Below are 12,720 nucleotides of genomic sequence, written 5' to 3' on the forward strand. Positions count from 1 at the left end.
TCACCTAGTAGTTAGAATCAGTATTCATCACAAAATGACATTTCAGACCAGGTGGAAAATGACGAGCTCTGCTATGTAACGTGTAAGCCAGAGCTCCTCAGATTCTGCAGCTCCAGCCAAAGCCAAGTCAACTCTAAGCCACGGAGTTTCTGCATTCATATTTTGTTATCCGTCCCAACACTTTTGCTTTGGCATCCTTTTGCTCTAGAGACATGCTACTGAACCTAAATCCTGGAGCTAAGCACTCACAAAAGGTTGTGTGTTTGCCTGCAACAAACCGAATCTAAAATTTCTGATCTTTTTCATTAAAGATACCTATTTAGGTACTGTGGCTCTGTGTATACATTTTTTTTTTCTCCTTGGTTTGTTTTATTTTGCAATAGCGAGGGTAGAAGTGCAGGAAAGCATACTGCTACAGGTTTATTTACTGAGCCAGGACATAAATCTAGTTGCTTGAGCAAACCCAAACTGTTTAAACAGTTGTTTGAGCAAACACGAAGCATGAGGTACACCAGAAAGGATCCTAAACAAGCTCTGAAAGTTGGGGACTTAGGTTGTATTTTTTTTTCCTTTTAAACAGGGCTCTGCCGTCACTTCTTGTAACTGCTGGGGAGGCTATGGGAGAGGAAGAGGGCCCTCAGCACTTGTGTAATGAGGTTTTTGTTCACTTTGCTACCTGGGCTGTCTGAGCAGGCATCACAGGGAGAAACCATAGGTTTCCATGGGCACATCTGCTCACCCCTTACCCTGCCTCTGGCCCTTTGATGGATGCACGAGTGGGTGGGAGCCAAGGGCTGCTCAGACACTGCTGGAGGGGAAGTTTGGGGCCTGTGAAGGAAGCTTTTACTGCCCTGTTGTATCCATGAAATAGCTTTCATGGCACACCTGGGGATATTAGGTACCCTGCTATTTTATTTAGGTACCTAAATGATGTAGGTGGAGACAGAAAGAAATAAATGTTTAGCATAGTGGATTGACTACACTTACCCTTCTATGCATTTTATAATTTTCTTTTGCATGTTCTGGTTTAGCTGCTCTTGATGCCCCATCTCCTTGGATCACCACATTCCTCCACGCCACTGCAAAACACAGTTACAAAACGATACCCTTCTGAAGCATTTTCTGCAGCACTGGCTGTGCTGTTTGGACAGGTGCGTGTGGCAGAGGAACAGAAGTGATGTTTAGAAGTTTCAGGATTTACCACGTCGACCAGGGGGTGCCAACATGTTACATGTGTAATGCGTGTATTTCTGGAAAACTATGAATCACATACTTTTTTTTCCCGTCAAAATTACAGATGTTTTCTAGGATGTTAAATCTGTAACCCCTTCCAAAAAGGAAAACAAATTAAGTATGACTAGCTGGGCTGGTAGGGAGGCTATTTTTAAGATTGGGAAGTAAAGCGGATTGCATCCCATACAGCTGCCTACCTGTGATGGGCAAGGGCAGAGGCAAGTGCCATATGAATAAGAGGCATGGGACCAGTTCATTCTGGTGGTGACTGAAAGGTGATTTTACAAAATATATGGGCTTCTTTACTACACAACACAGCTAATGCACCTTGATGTTGATTTTCCCCCATGTGCATTGAGTTAAGCCTGCAGCGGATGAAGAGTCTGCAGCAAACCAGGTGAGAACTGGCTTGGTCCAGCTCCAGATTGGCAAGGACCTTCCAGCAAACACTCATCATCCCCCTGAGCTTGAAGGAGCTAAAAGCAAACAAGAAGAGCCTTGTACAGCGAGGAACAAACTCATACACACTTGAGAAAGCCTTCACAGCTTTTGCAGTTGCAAGGAAATTTTGCTCGCTGGTGTCTTTGTGAGTACCTGGTGCCAGTGCTTTTCTTTCTGAACTGTGTTTAGGAGCCAAAACACCACAAAAAAATAATTTCCATTTATGAAGTCTTCTTTCAGGTAAAAGCAGTTAAACTCAAAGCTTCAGCAAACCACTTCTACAGCAAGGTAAGAATTCCCATAGCAAAAACAGTGTGTTTGTCTGTGAAATTAACCTTCATTTGGAGGAGTAATTTGATGTTGAGAAGAAAGGCAAACAATTACAGCAATCTCATCCTGCAGTGCAAGTATATTCATGCTTTTTTCTGCCTTCTGATGGCAAAGACAATATTTACATACGCATACATATCATATCACATGTTTAACCAGCGCTAGAACTGCAGCTATTAAAACCACAGCGATATTTTGTTGATATTTTGAACACTTGATTATCAGAAGAAAAAAAAAATAGCACAAGATATTCATAAAACAGCTGGATCTCTGCAATTGTTAAGTGTCACGATCCCTTTCTAAGGAAGCCCTTTATCATCCAGCAGGGCATTATGGCACGGGCCCATCCCAGTACTCAATGCATTTTCTATTTCTTTTTTTCCCGAGGAGCAGGTAAGGCTCTGGGAACTTGAAGAGCAGCATTAAAAGTCCCTCTACCTCCAGCAGAAAGTTGCATGTTGAGATGCCAGCCGAGAAAGGTTATCATCGTGCACATGTTGTTGCCATTTAATTATTCCCTTTCCTGTAAAGAGCCTGGCTTTAATTAAATGGCAAAACAAAGTGCGAACTTTTCTCCAAGCCATTTTGAAGTGCTCACTTCCTCTTCTGTGTTCTGCGGTTTATTAGATTTGAATGAGTAATGGGGTGGTTTCATTTGTTTAGTAAAATTAAAGTGGTCAGCAACAATTTCCTGCCTGAGCAAACCGTGGGCTGATTAATAATATTGGTGGCGGTGGTGAGCATGGCTTTTCTGCCCAGCCTCCCGGTGGGGCTTTCCAGCAAAGGGCAGCTGAGACAAACCGCGTGCCCACAGGGCCTTCTGACCAGAGTCCCAGCATGGAGGAGGCACATTTTGAACCCAAACCACATAAGTAATTTACCCCTGCAAGGCTCGGGCTGGATGAGGTATGAGCACTGGAAACAGCGATGAGGTGTGGAGCTTGCACCTCTTGCTCGGGATGGTGGAGGAAGTGCAGGCTGGACCTCTGCTAAACTGTTCTCCAGGGCTCCCAAATCCCTTCGTTTTGCACAGAAACACTCCTAGTTAACCACACACTCTAGAACATCCCATTAATTTAAAACAGTGGCAAAAAATTGTGGGGAAATCAAGTGTATTCTCAGGTGCCTTGGCACGGGATTCAGTGTTTTGACTCCTGTCATGGAGAACTTCATTGGCCACATGGCTTACGCAGCGCCTGCAGGCCACTTGCCCCTCTAGCACAACCATAGGCCATTTTGGGGCACAAAATTAGGGGCACCACCACCAGAGAATGTGCTTCACATCTCTGAGACCTCTAATCCAAGCAATAGGAAATCCACTCCTCCTTCAGCCAGGGCTTCCTGAGGCCTTTGCCACGCACAGAGTACCAGTGGTCTTCACCCAGTGCTTCTACTGGGTTGACCGTGTGCCAGTCTCCGACATGAATTATACAACATACACATTGCAGAATTTTGACTGAATTTTATTCATTATCTCTTCAGAGAGTCAGACCCATAGACCAGTACTGAGCAGCTCACCCAAAACCTGGAGTGACGTGATCCTGTTGCAAAAGCCAGGTTGGCGTTTGGAGAAGGACAAACTCTAATGCAGCTGTTCTTGCTACATCTGGACGCTGATGTGGTATTTGTGGCAAGTAATTGTGTACTGTAATCAAAGAGCTTGGACTCGGATATTTAAAAAATAATAATAAAGAGTCATAGTCCATGAATGTTAAAATGTCATTGCAAACAGAGTACCAGAGAAATGTCCAGAATTTTGCAACAATTACTGAGTCAACGACAAAAATGCTGGCTCCAATGCTGTTGTTCAGTGCTGATGACAAAAGCATGGAGTACTTAAAAAAATCTGCATTGTCTTCTAGCAGTTTGTTTAAAGAGCTGAGTCAAGCAGACTGCTGATGGGTTTTTTGCTTAACTTACTTCAGTTTTCGCACACTTATCCTCCCATCTACACATGACCATACCTAACTTGACTCTTTGTAGAAGCTGCAGAGTTTCAAGGGGCACAAGTAGCTAAATGGCTGATAAGCATGGATTCTGTAAATAAAGTGCTCTGTGCATGACTTTTTGCAGTGCTTTGTACAATTGCTGCCTGAGCATGTATAGCCAAGAACCGTACATGGTGTTTTGAATCGTTCTACCCAAAGTTCAGTCCTGGAGTGTTTGATTTCTCTTAATTTTCACAGAAATCGGTGACAAAACGGACGCTTAGCACTTTGAAGACAGTTTTGGTGGCACATGGAATCAAGCCCTCATGGCAAGTATTAACTGGTCATCTCAGCAAAGCAGCTTGCTGAAGCAAGTTTGTCAGATGTTTCAGCATTAAAAAAAAAAAAAAAAGAAAAAGAAAAAAAATGTAAAATGACTCTGTGAAAGGAAAAGCACACGCTAAGTGTATCTCTCTAAAAACTTCTTAAAAGAAGCATATTTCTTTCCTTAATCATACTTCCTAATGCAGATAACACCAAACCTTTGCACAGAAAGGAAGTCAGAGAAATTATGCTGTTACGCACGAAGAAGCAGGTTGCGTGGGTGGAACCGAAATCAGAAATTACACTAATAAATAATGTCTCTCCTCTGACGGTTCCACAGTGCTCTGCAAATGTGGCTTCAGTTGAGCAGCAGAGAAGGGCGAGTATTTAAAATGTGAGCACCAGAGATGGAGGGATCTTGCTCGAGGTTGGGCAGGAGGCTTACGAAGAGCAGGAACCAGCCCCTTGTGCTGGCACATACAGCCCTGTGGTCTAACCACCAGACAAGAAAGGGCTTATTAAAATTATCAGTATTTAACAAAGACTGTACTCCCCAACAAAATACCAAGTTCCTGTGAAAACCTGTGAATAGGCGGCATGGCTTTTTGCAAAAGGTTATTTAGGAGGCATTGTCTGTGGTTCCTCTGTGCACACAGATGTTAAAGCTTTTGAAGAGTTGCGCAGAAGTCAGATGTGTTTCTTTTCACCTTGTCTGCAGAACTCAGATTTCAGGTATAGATTACACACTGTCTGCTTCACGGCAGGAAAACAAAGGGCCTAGGCTTACCTCTTTGTCATTGAAAAAGAAAGCGGCTTTTCTTGCTAAAAGTTCAAAGAAATGAGATTGAAGCTATTTTGGCAACCCGATTACTTAGGCAGAAGTCACATTAGAATTTTAAATTAGCAATAAATTAGATCAAATTCCTGCAATATGGATTCTCAGTTGGTTTTGGGTGTAGGAGCTGAAGCATGGACATCATCCCTGCCAATCCTTGTGACACACGCTCGTTCTCTTCCACCTTCTTGAGTAAATAAGGACCGGTGTTTCCTAACTCGAGAATCAATTTTAGCACCTGGTGGGACTGGCAGAGCCCAGTAATCATTTTGTCACAGTGAAAATAAACAACTGCAGCCTCTCCTCCTGCCATGCTCATTTGAAGGTTAAATTCGATCAACAGCCTGTTCCCATTACCACAGGTTCTTGCTGAAAATTGGCAGTTCCCCCTGCATTAGGCATGGGCTCGGATGACAAAACCTGGCTCTGGATAATGGGAAGAGAAAGTTTGGGGGTGTTTGCATCGCAGCTTTCCCACAGTTCCACACATATTTTCTAATTTCTTTTTAATTGAATTATGTTTTCCAAGTGGGCTCTGACTTTGTAAGAATCACGAATGAGCCTAATTAGGTAATTTGTGAAGCTCCTTCTGCAATCGTTACGAGTTTACACGCTGCTGGGTGCCCCCCTGGCCCTCTGCCCCATGTCCCCTCCTCCTTCTATACACTGAATTTTGGGCCACGGCTTTTGGCCACCATCATTACCCTCAGGTAAGAGCTTTTCTGTATTTAATTAGATCCACACCATGGGTCTAGGTTGCTCTTTCTGGTATGTGTTACAGTGGAAATATTGTGCAACAGGGTGGTACGGAGAGCGCCTTCCAGTGCACAAAACATCGGCCTTCACTCTCCTTCCCCTCTTTCTCAGCAATCTACTTGCAGAGATGCGATTTGGGATATTTTATGCTGCCAAAAAGGGCTGCAGATTATTTATTCCTCCAAATGTTCTTTCTACATGGGCTAGTCTTCTGAAGAAGTGCTTCCCAGATGTGGGGAGGGGGCATCTGCAGGGCGCTGATGGATGCCCCAGAGCCACGTTGGACCTTCCCTGAACTCGGGCAGGTTTTGCTTGGGACAGGGCATAGCTCATGCGAATATGGATGTGCCAAGAACGCGATTTAAGCCATGTTTCCCATGTTCCTCCTAGTTCTCACTGCGCTCCCCAGCCCTCCTTCGCCCAAAGGGAATTAGGGCAATGGTGAGTGATAGAAAAGAGCTCGTCTCCAAGCCACCGGGGAATAGAGTCACTTGGCTATGGGAAAAACATGTGTCTGAGAGGGGTTGCCTTGACGTTAGCGTACACATTCTGCTCATTATAAACCATCTTTTTATATATCTTGACCTAACAACATCTGCAAAATTCTTGCTGTTTTGAAAGAGCTATGAATAGGGCCCTGTTTATTTCTGATTAAGCCCAATCCATTTATCATTGCAGCTGGACATCTATGCTTGTAAATACTCTCAGGATTCTCAGCATTTGAAATACACATTTGGTGGTAATTCTGGGGTCGGGAAAACATTCTGCCAGAGACCATGCGCACACTTCTACAGCATAAAATGTATTTTTTGCTTGGAAAAAAAAATATCTAAAAATAAAACTAAAAAAATAAAACTAAATCATTACTCTGAAAGGGAATTTAAGGCAATCATTTCTGCTGAAGCTTTAGCAGTTACCCGCTGGCTGAGTATTTCAGTCTAAGCTGTTCCTAGAGACAGTTCAATAAAACCCCTCTTTGGTTATTTGTGTAATTACAACTTTGGCATATTTTGGGAAACGTATGGCATTTTGAGATACCCCTTAGCAGATATCTCCTGTAGGCAGACACTCCCTGGTTCACACACAGCATTTTGCACGAGCTCATACACAGAAGCCTCTCCAACTGGGGCCGGACTCATTTTGGCCCTCTGATGGAGGTGAAATAAAGACTTCTCTCTTCCCTGCACAGCTGCGCTCTCCTCTGGTTATGATTTCATCCGTGTTTCTAGAAATCTAGACGTCTCCAGAAATATCCTGCTATGTAATCTTGTCGCTGCTCTTCAGCATCCCCACTCAACCTGTCTGTTAAAACGAGCAAAACATTATGCAAAGGCCAAGACGGCTTTCATCGGGCACAACTTGGTGGCTTTCTTGTTTTGTTAGGTGAGTTAAGCTCCAGGGTGTTTAACGAGCAGCAGCTCAGTAACCGTCCTGGAAAGGTCAGCGCGCAAGTGTGGGAACTTGCAGGAAGCATGATGTAGCTGCGAGGAGAATGCAGACAGATGTGGGGGACGTTTCTCTGTTGGTAAACAAACAGCTGAACACGCAAATCGGGCCAGGCTGGTGGAAAATATCGATGGCATGACCGCCACCAAGCGAAGCAAAGCAGACGGATTGCGCAGCAGCGGCCTCGCAGGGCCCCGGCTGTGCCACGCTGGGGTTATCGGGCTGTGAGGGGATCCAGACAAAAGCGACTGCTCCAGGTCCCAACAACGTGGTTTTATTTCACCGTTGCCATCTGTGAGAGGACAACCCAGTCTCCATTCTGTTTGCTTTCTCCCTGGTAATCTCCCCTGACTTTATGTCAGCTCCGTGATTCCCTTTCTTTTTTTAACTCTCCCCCATTCATCCCTGTTCTCTTCCTTTGCTCTTCTACTTCACTATTTCCATTGACGTTTCTCCTGCCAGCTAACTTCCTTAGTGCTCTGAATTTTTGCTCTTTAAAACTCAGTCCTTAACCTGACACTGTTATTTACACACTTTTGTTGAAGCATTTCTGAGCCTTCTGGGTCACTCGCTGAGCCATATTCCCTAGCTGCAAGCAGGCCACAGCCTACTGCAAGCATAAATAAATATATATATATTTTTAAGTTAGCTTTTTTTGTGTCTGAATTAAATTATTAGACACAATAACTCGACCAGCTGCAACTGGCTAGCCATACATTTTGTTCTGCCAAGGCACAGCCCCATTATGTAGCAGCCCTGTTTGTATCGGCCTGGTGCAGCCCGTAAGTGCCACACATTTGGGTTTGGCCCTCTGTTTATTTTGCAGTATTGAAGAAATGAGCTTTTATGATACCACATTTATCACTTTAACTTTGGTGCCTTGTTTCATTGCAAGTGATGCTATTTGGAGGTGACTTCGGGAGTGGAATATTTTCAGATTTTGCTTGCAGAAATCCCTTTCGCGCATCTAACCTTTTGTGTACCTGGCTTTATGGTGAAGATTTAACAAAGTTGGTGTATTTGAAAAAGCGTACACAGCCAGGGCATCCCCATTTGCCTCCTCCTTGTGCTATGGAGGTGACTGGGAATGGTGCTGTGGCTCTTTGGCAGGGTCCCCCATGGTCCCTGACACCCCCAGACAGCCCCACTGAGTGGCACCTGGGCAATTCGTGCCCACTGTCCCCTTGCAGTGACTCGTTTCTGTCCTTGGAAGAGCCTCAGGGCAGCGAGGAATCCAGCAAAGAAGGACATGGCCCTGCTCTTCCCTCCAGTACAGACCTTGCCGCTAAGACAAAGCCTCTGGGGAATTTGGAGGGTATTTCTTTGTTTGCTTAGCTTGTGGGAGTTTAATGTTTAATCATTGTGGGGTGAGCTGGTTAGTCATGTAATTGTTAGCCATCACCCATCGTTTCTGCCTTTTTTTTTATTTTTTTTTTCCCTTTTGTCCTTTGTTCTTCCTTATCTCAGCTCTTTCATTTTGTGGAATAAATTGGCTTCCCATCACAGCCTCCGTTTCTCAGTAAATGGGCAGTTTTATAGCATTGACAGAGTCTCTTAATTGACTCTCTTAATTGAAACACCTCCTGGGCCCCAGGACGGCAGGCGGCACTTTTGGGGTCCCCCCAGCAGCACCAGCTCTGCAGATGCTGCTGCCAGGGCTCGAGGAAGGGAAGAAATGTTGAATTTCCCCCATCTCACATGGCGATGGCTGCTGATTTCTCAAATGGGAGAGGAGTGGAGAGGACAAATGGAAGCATAACTCAAAGCAATTTGCAGTCAAGTAACCGGGACAGGCTTTCCCCACCAGCCTCAAAGTATGCAGCAGTGTCAGGACTGGTTTGGAGAAGGAGCTTGGCAGATAAGGGGCTGCTGATGTGCCCTGCGGGCCAGGCTTGTGCCCAGCGAGCTCCTACGTGTGCACCACTTCTTCCTTGGAAATGTCAGATCTGGCCACGCTCTGCCACTGTGAGCCACACTGCCAGGCTTTTGACAGAGAGCCAAATTTATTCAATGATTTTGATTGCTCCTGCTGGTTAAAAATTAATTCTAAACAGCACCACAAGACACTTCACTTAGGCTCTTTTAACAAAACTGAAATGTGCTTTTAATAAAAGTGTAACTAACCTCTATTAAAATGAGAGTTAGGCATCTTCGTTGCCATCAAATATTTGTCTTTTTTTTTTTTTTTCCCTGCATCATCTCTATCTTAATCCTTTCTAACCGTAACTCATCCTTGTGTGAAGTTGTTCCTAAGACATTACTTAACATCTGCAGAGGTATTTTCATACCATGGCCATGCCCAATCAGACACACCATTACAGTTGCTTTTAGCTGTTTCTAAAAGTGCGATGAACCTATCGAGTAATTCAAGGGATAAATCACTTCTGCTGTCTTTTCCCCTAGACTGAGCAGGCCTGCCAGAACCAGCAAACTTTTCATTATTGATATCAGAATTGCACTCAGTCAGAAAGGAAAAAAGATGGAAGCATCCCGTAGCCCTTCTGCCTACAGAATAATAATAAAAATAATAAAAAATCCTAAAATGTAATGGTGTAGCCCCATGTTCCTTGTGGAAACATTGCCCTTCCAGATGGCAGGGGAAACAAAAATCTACTCCCATGGAAATAGGGGCTCTGCCTCCGAAATGCAAAGGCAAACGTGGATAAATTATTGCTGGATGAGCGTGGTAGGTCGATGGTAGCATGCGGCATGAGGAGAGCTGTCAACATCCGTCACCTTTGGGATGCCAGATCGCAAGGAAAGCAGGAGGCAGCCCGGCCATCGGCTTAGCAGAGCTGGAGATGACCCAGCAATACCTGTGTTTACACAACCCCTCCGAGCTATTGCTACAACCAGTGGAGCTGGTTTTAGCAAGAGTGGAAAATCGGCAGAGGGAAAGGAAATGCCGAAAAGCCAGACAAGCTAGAGCAGCATCTGGAACGGTGCTGGGTGTACTTTCAGTTAAATAATTTTCACAAGTCGTTCAATTCAATACTCAGCCAGCGGTGTATTCGTTGACAGGTCCAAGGTTTAGGAAAATGGTGCTGGAAAAAAAAAAAATTGTCTCTTACAGCATCCTTGGAGAAGGAATGGCCAAGACTGCTTGTCTCCCTTGGGCACAGGGCAGCCACCCCACTGCAAAACCCCACACCCCACATCCCATGGGGCAGGATCCAGGCCTGGTCCTCGCCCCAGGCAGCAGTCACAGGTTCAGAGCCACTCCTGGACATGCACTGCTGGCAACAGGGGGCTGTGTATAGCAGCTGAGCTCATAACTGCATCGATTACTGTAAAAAGATGTTTAAAAAGCAGCAGAGCTCACACGATGACACAAAGGGAGGTATGAACAGCGGTTCATGACAGGAGCTCCTCAGAAGCAATGAGGCAGGAAAAATTGGGATTGCCCTAGACAGACAACAGCCATTTCAGCTACACAAGCTTCAACAATGATTAGGCCTGAAGGGAGCTCAGCTCTTCTGCTCAGAAACCAACCTGAGACATTACAGAAGGATTTTTCTGAAGGAGATGTAGGACAGCACCGGGGGAACAACCTGGGAAGGGACACACTGGAAATTGGGAAAGTCCCCAGAACCTCATAATTTCATCTATGCTGGATCTAGTAAATGTAGAAGTGGATTTACACCTCAGTAGCCACTGCTGCAGCAAATAAGAACATAACTGAAGGCTTGTGGATAACTCCAGCATCATCCATGTTGAGGTACAGGCCTGCTTTCTCTGGGACTGTGAGGTGATTTAATATGGTGGATTTTGTAGAAGTTTTTATTTTAATGAATCTATAATAAGCACCTCTTTCACTTTATTTGATGAACTTACAATGTCAGCTGTTTACCATGGCCCCCCACACTTCAGTCCTTGCACATTTTTTAATGCCCACTGATACCAGTCGCTCCCCAACCCTGCGGATTGTTCCCTGTCTATACAGAAAGCAAAAAAAACCTCATTGTCTTTACAAAACGTGCCCTGAAGACACATCTTGGCTTGCAACCTTCCCAGAGGCACTCCAGCCCTCAGCCAGGAGGGGCTGATTCCTGTGAGCTGGTGGAGATGCCAGACTGTGCTCCTGAAGGCCTGTAGGTCCTGCTGTGCTGTCATCTGCCCCTGATGGAGGAGCCTTCCAGCATCTCTCCTGAGCTCTCACTGCCTCCTCAGCACGGCCTCATGGCATGGATTCGGTCAGGACACTGCAGAGGAATGAGCCACGTGCCCTGAGGCACAGTCCGGCTTTTGGCTGTCACGCTGCCTCAGTGGCAGCTGTGGTGTGAGGTGACACCTGCCCATCCAGAAGTAACAGGGTAGAAATGTTGGCCCCATCCACAATTATCAAATGAGCCTGTGCCGGGTCTGTGCTGTGTGTCATGGGGCTGAAGAATCGCAGGCTGGTGGAGGTGGGCAGGGACCTCCAGGCCCATCTGGTCCCCCCTGTCCCAGCAGGGCCACCTGGAGCAGGGTGCCCAGGGCCACATCCAGGCGGCTTTGGGAGATCTCCAAGGAGGAGACCCCATGGCCTCTGTGAACAACTTGTCCCAGGAGCCCTCGAAGTAATTCCTGTGTTACACCATCTGCAGAGAAACCAGGGTAAGGTTTTTTCCCAGCATGGGAAATATCAGACATGGCTCAGTCAGAAGGGTGTGCCAAGGGCAGGGCACTGCGGGTGGCTTTGGGATCTTGCTGTAACTCAATGAAAGCTTTTGTGCTTCCACCCAGGGGGACTGCAACGTGGACTCTCACCCTGGGGCTCTGTGTCGCTACATGTCTCCACAGAAAGGTACAAAAGTACAAATACAGCATAAAAAATCCACCCTACACACACTTTTCTCTGTACTATACTGTAATATAAATGCAAAGAATCACTGTAGTACAGTGCAACGTGAAAAATTAAGGCAATAAAAATGTCTCTCCTTGCCTGTGCTCTCCAGTAGAGTATCACTTTTTCTTGTAAGAAATTAATTTTACACTGTTGTATACTTTCAGATGTGGACCTCAACCCCCTGACAAGTGTATGTATTATCAGGACCGTGTGCTGACTTTCTCTGGGGTATTCTGCTGCTGAGCACAGTAACAAGAGGCAACGTGCGGCTCTGAGCTGAGTAAGTGACGGCAACAGCAGGGCAAGCTGAAAGCCCTCCGGGCAATTAGCATAGATGTCAGTGCAGAATACGCCCTTTGCTGAAGAAGATTAAGCTTTCATCTGTTAAGCTTTGGGAAAAAAAAAAAAAGTCATTCTGCAGCTAGAAAACCATTTCAAACTTTTTATTACTGGAATTTTAAAGAAAACTCACACTTTTGTATGAAAAAAGGACTCAAGGTTAAAAGAGAATAAGGGTGGTTTTTTTCAGTTTTCAGTAATAAACATATCTAAAAATGATGGAAGAAAATTAGAAACGCACTGTTTCACAGAAACTGAAG

This window comes from Anas platyrhynchos, chromosome 6 (assembly GCF_047663525.1).
Source record: "Anas platyrhynchos isolate ZD024472 breed Pekin duck chromosome 6, IASCAAS_PekinDuck_T2T, whole genome shotgun sequence".
Lineage (NCBI taxonomy): Eukaryota > Metazoa > Chordata > Aves > Anseriformes > Anatidae > Anas > Anas platyrhynchos.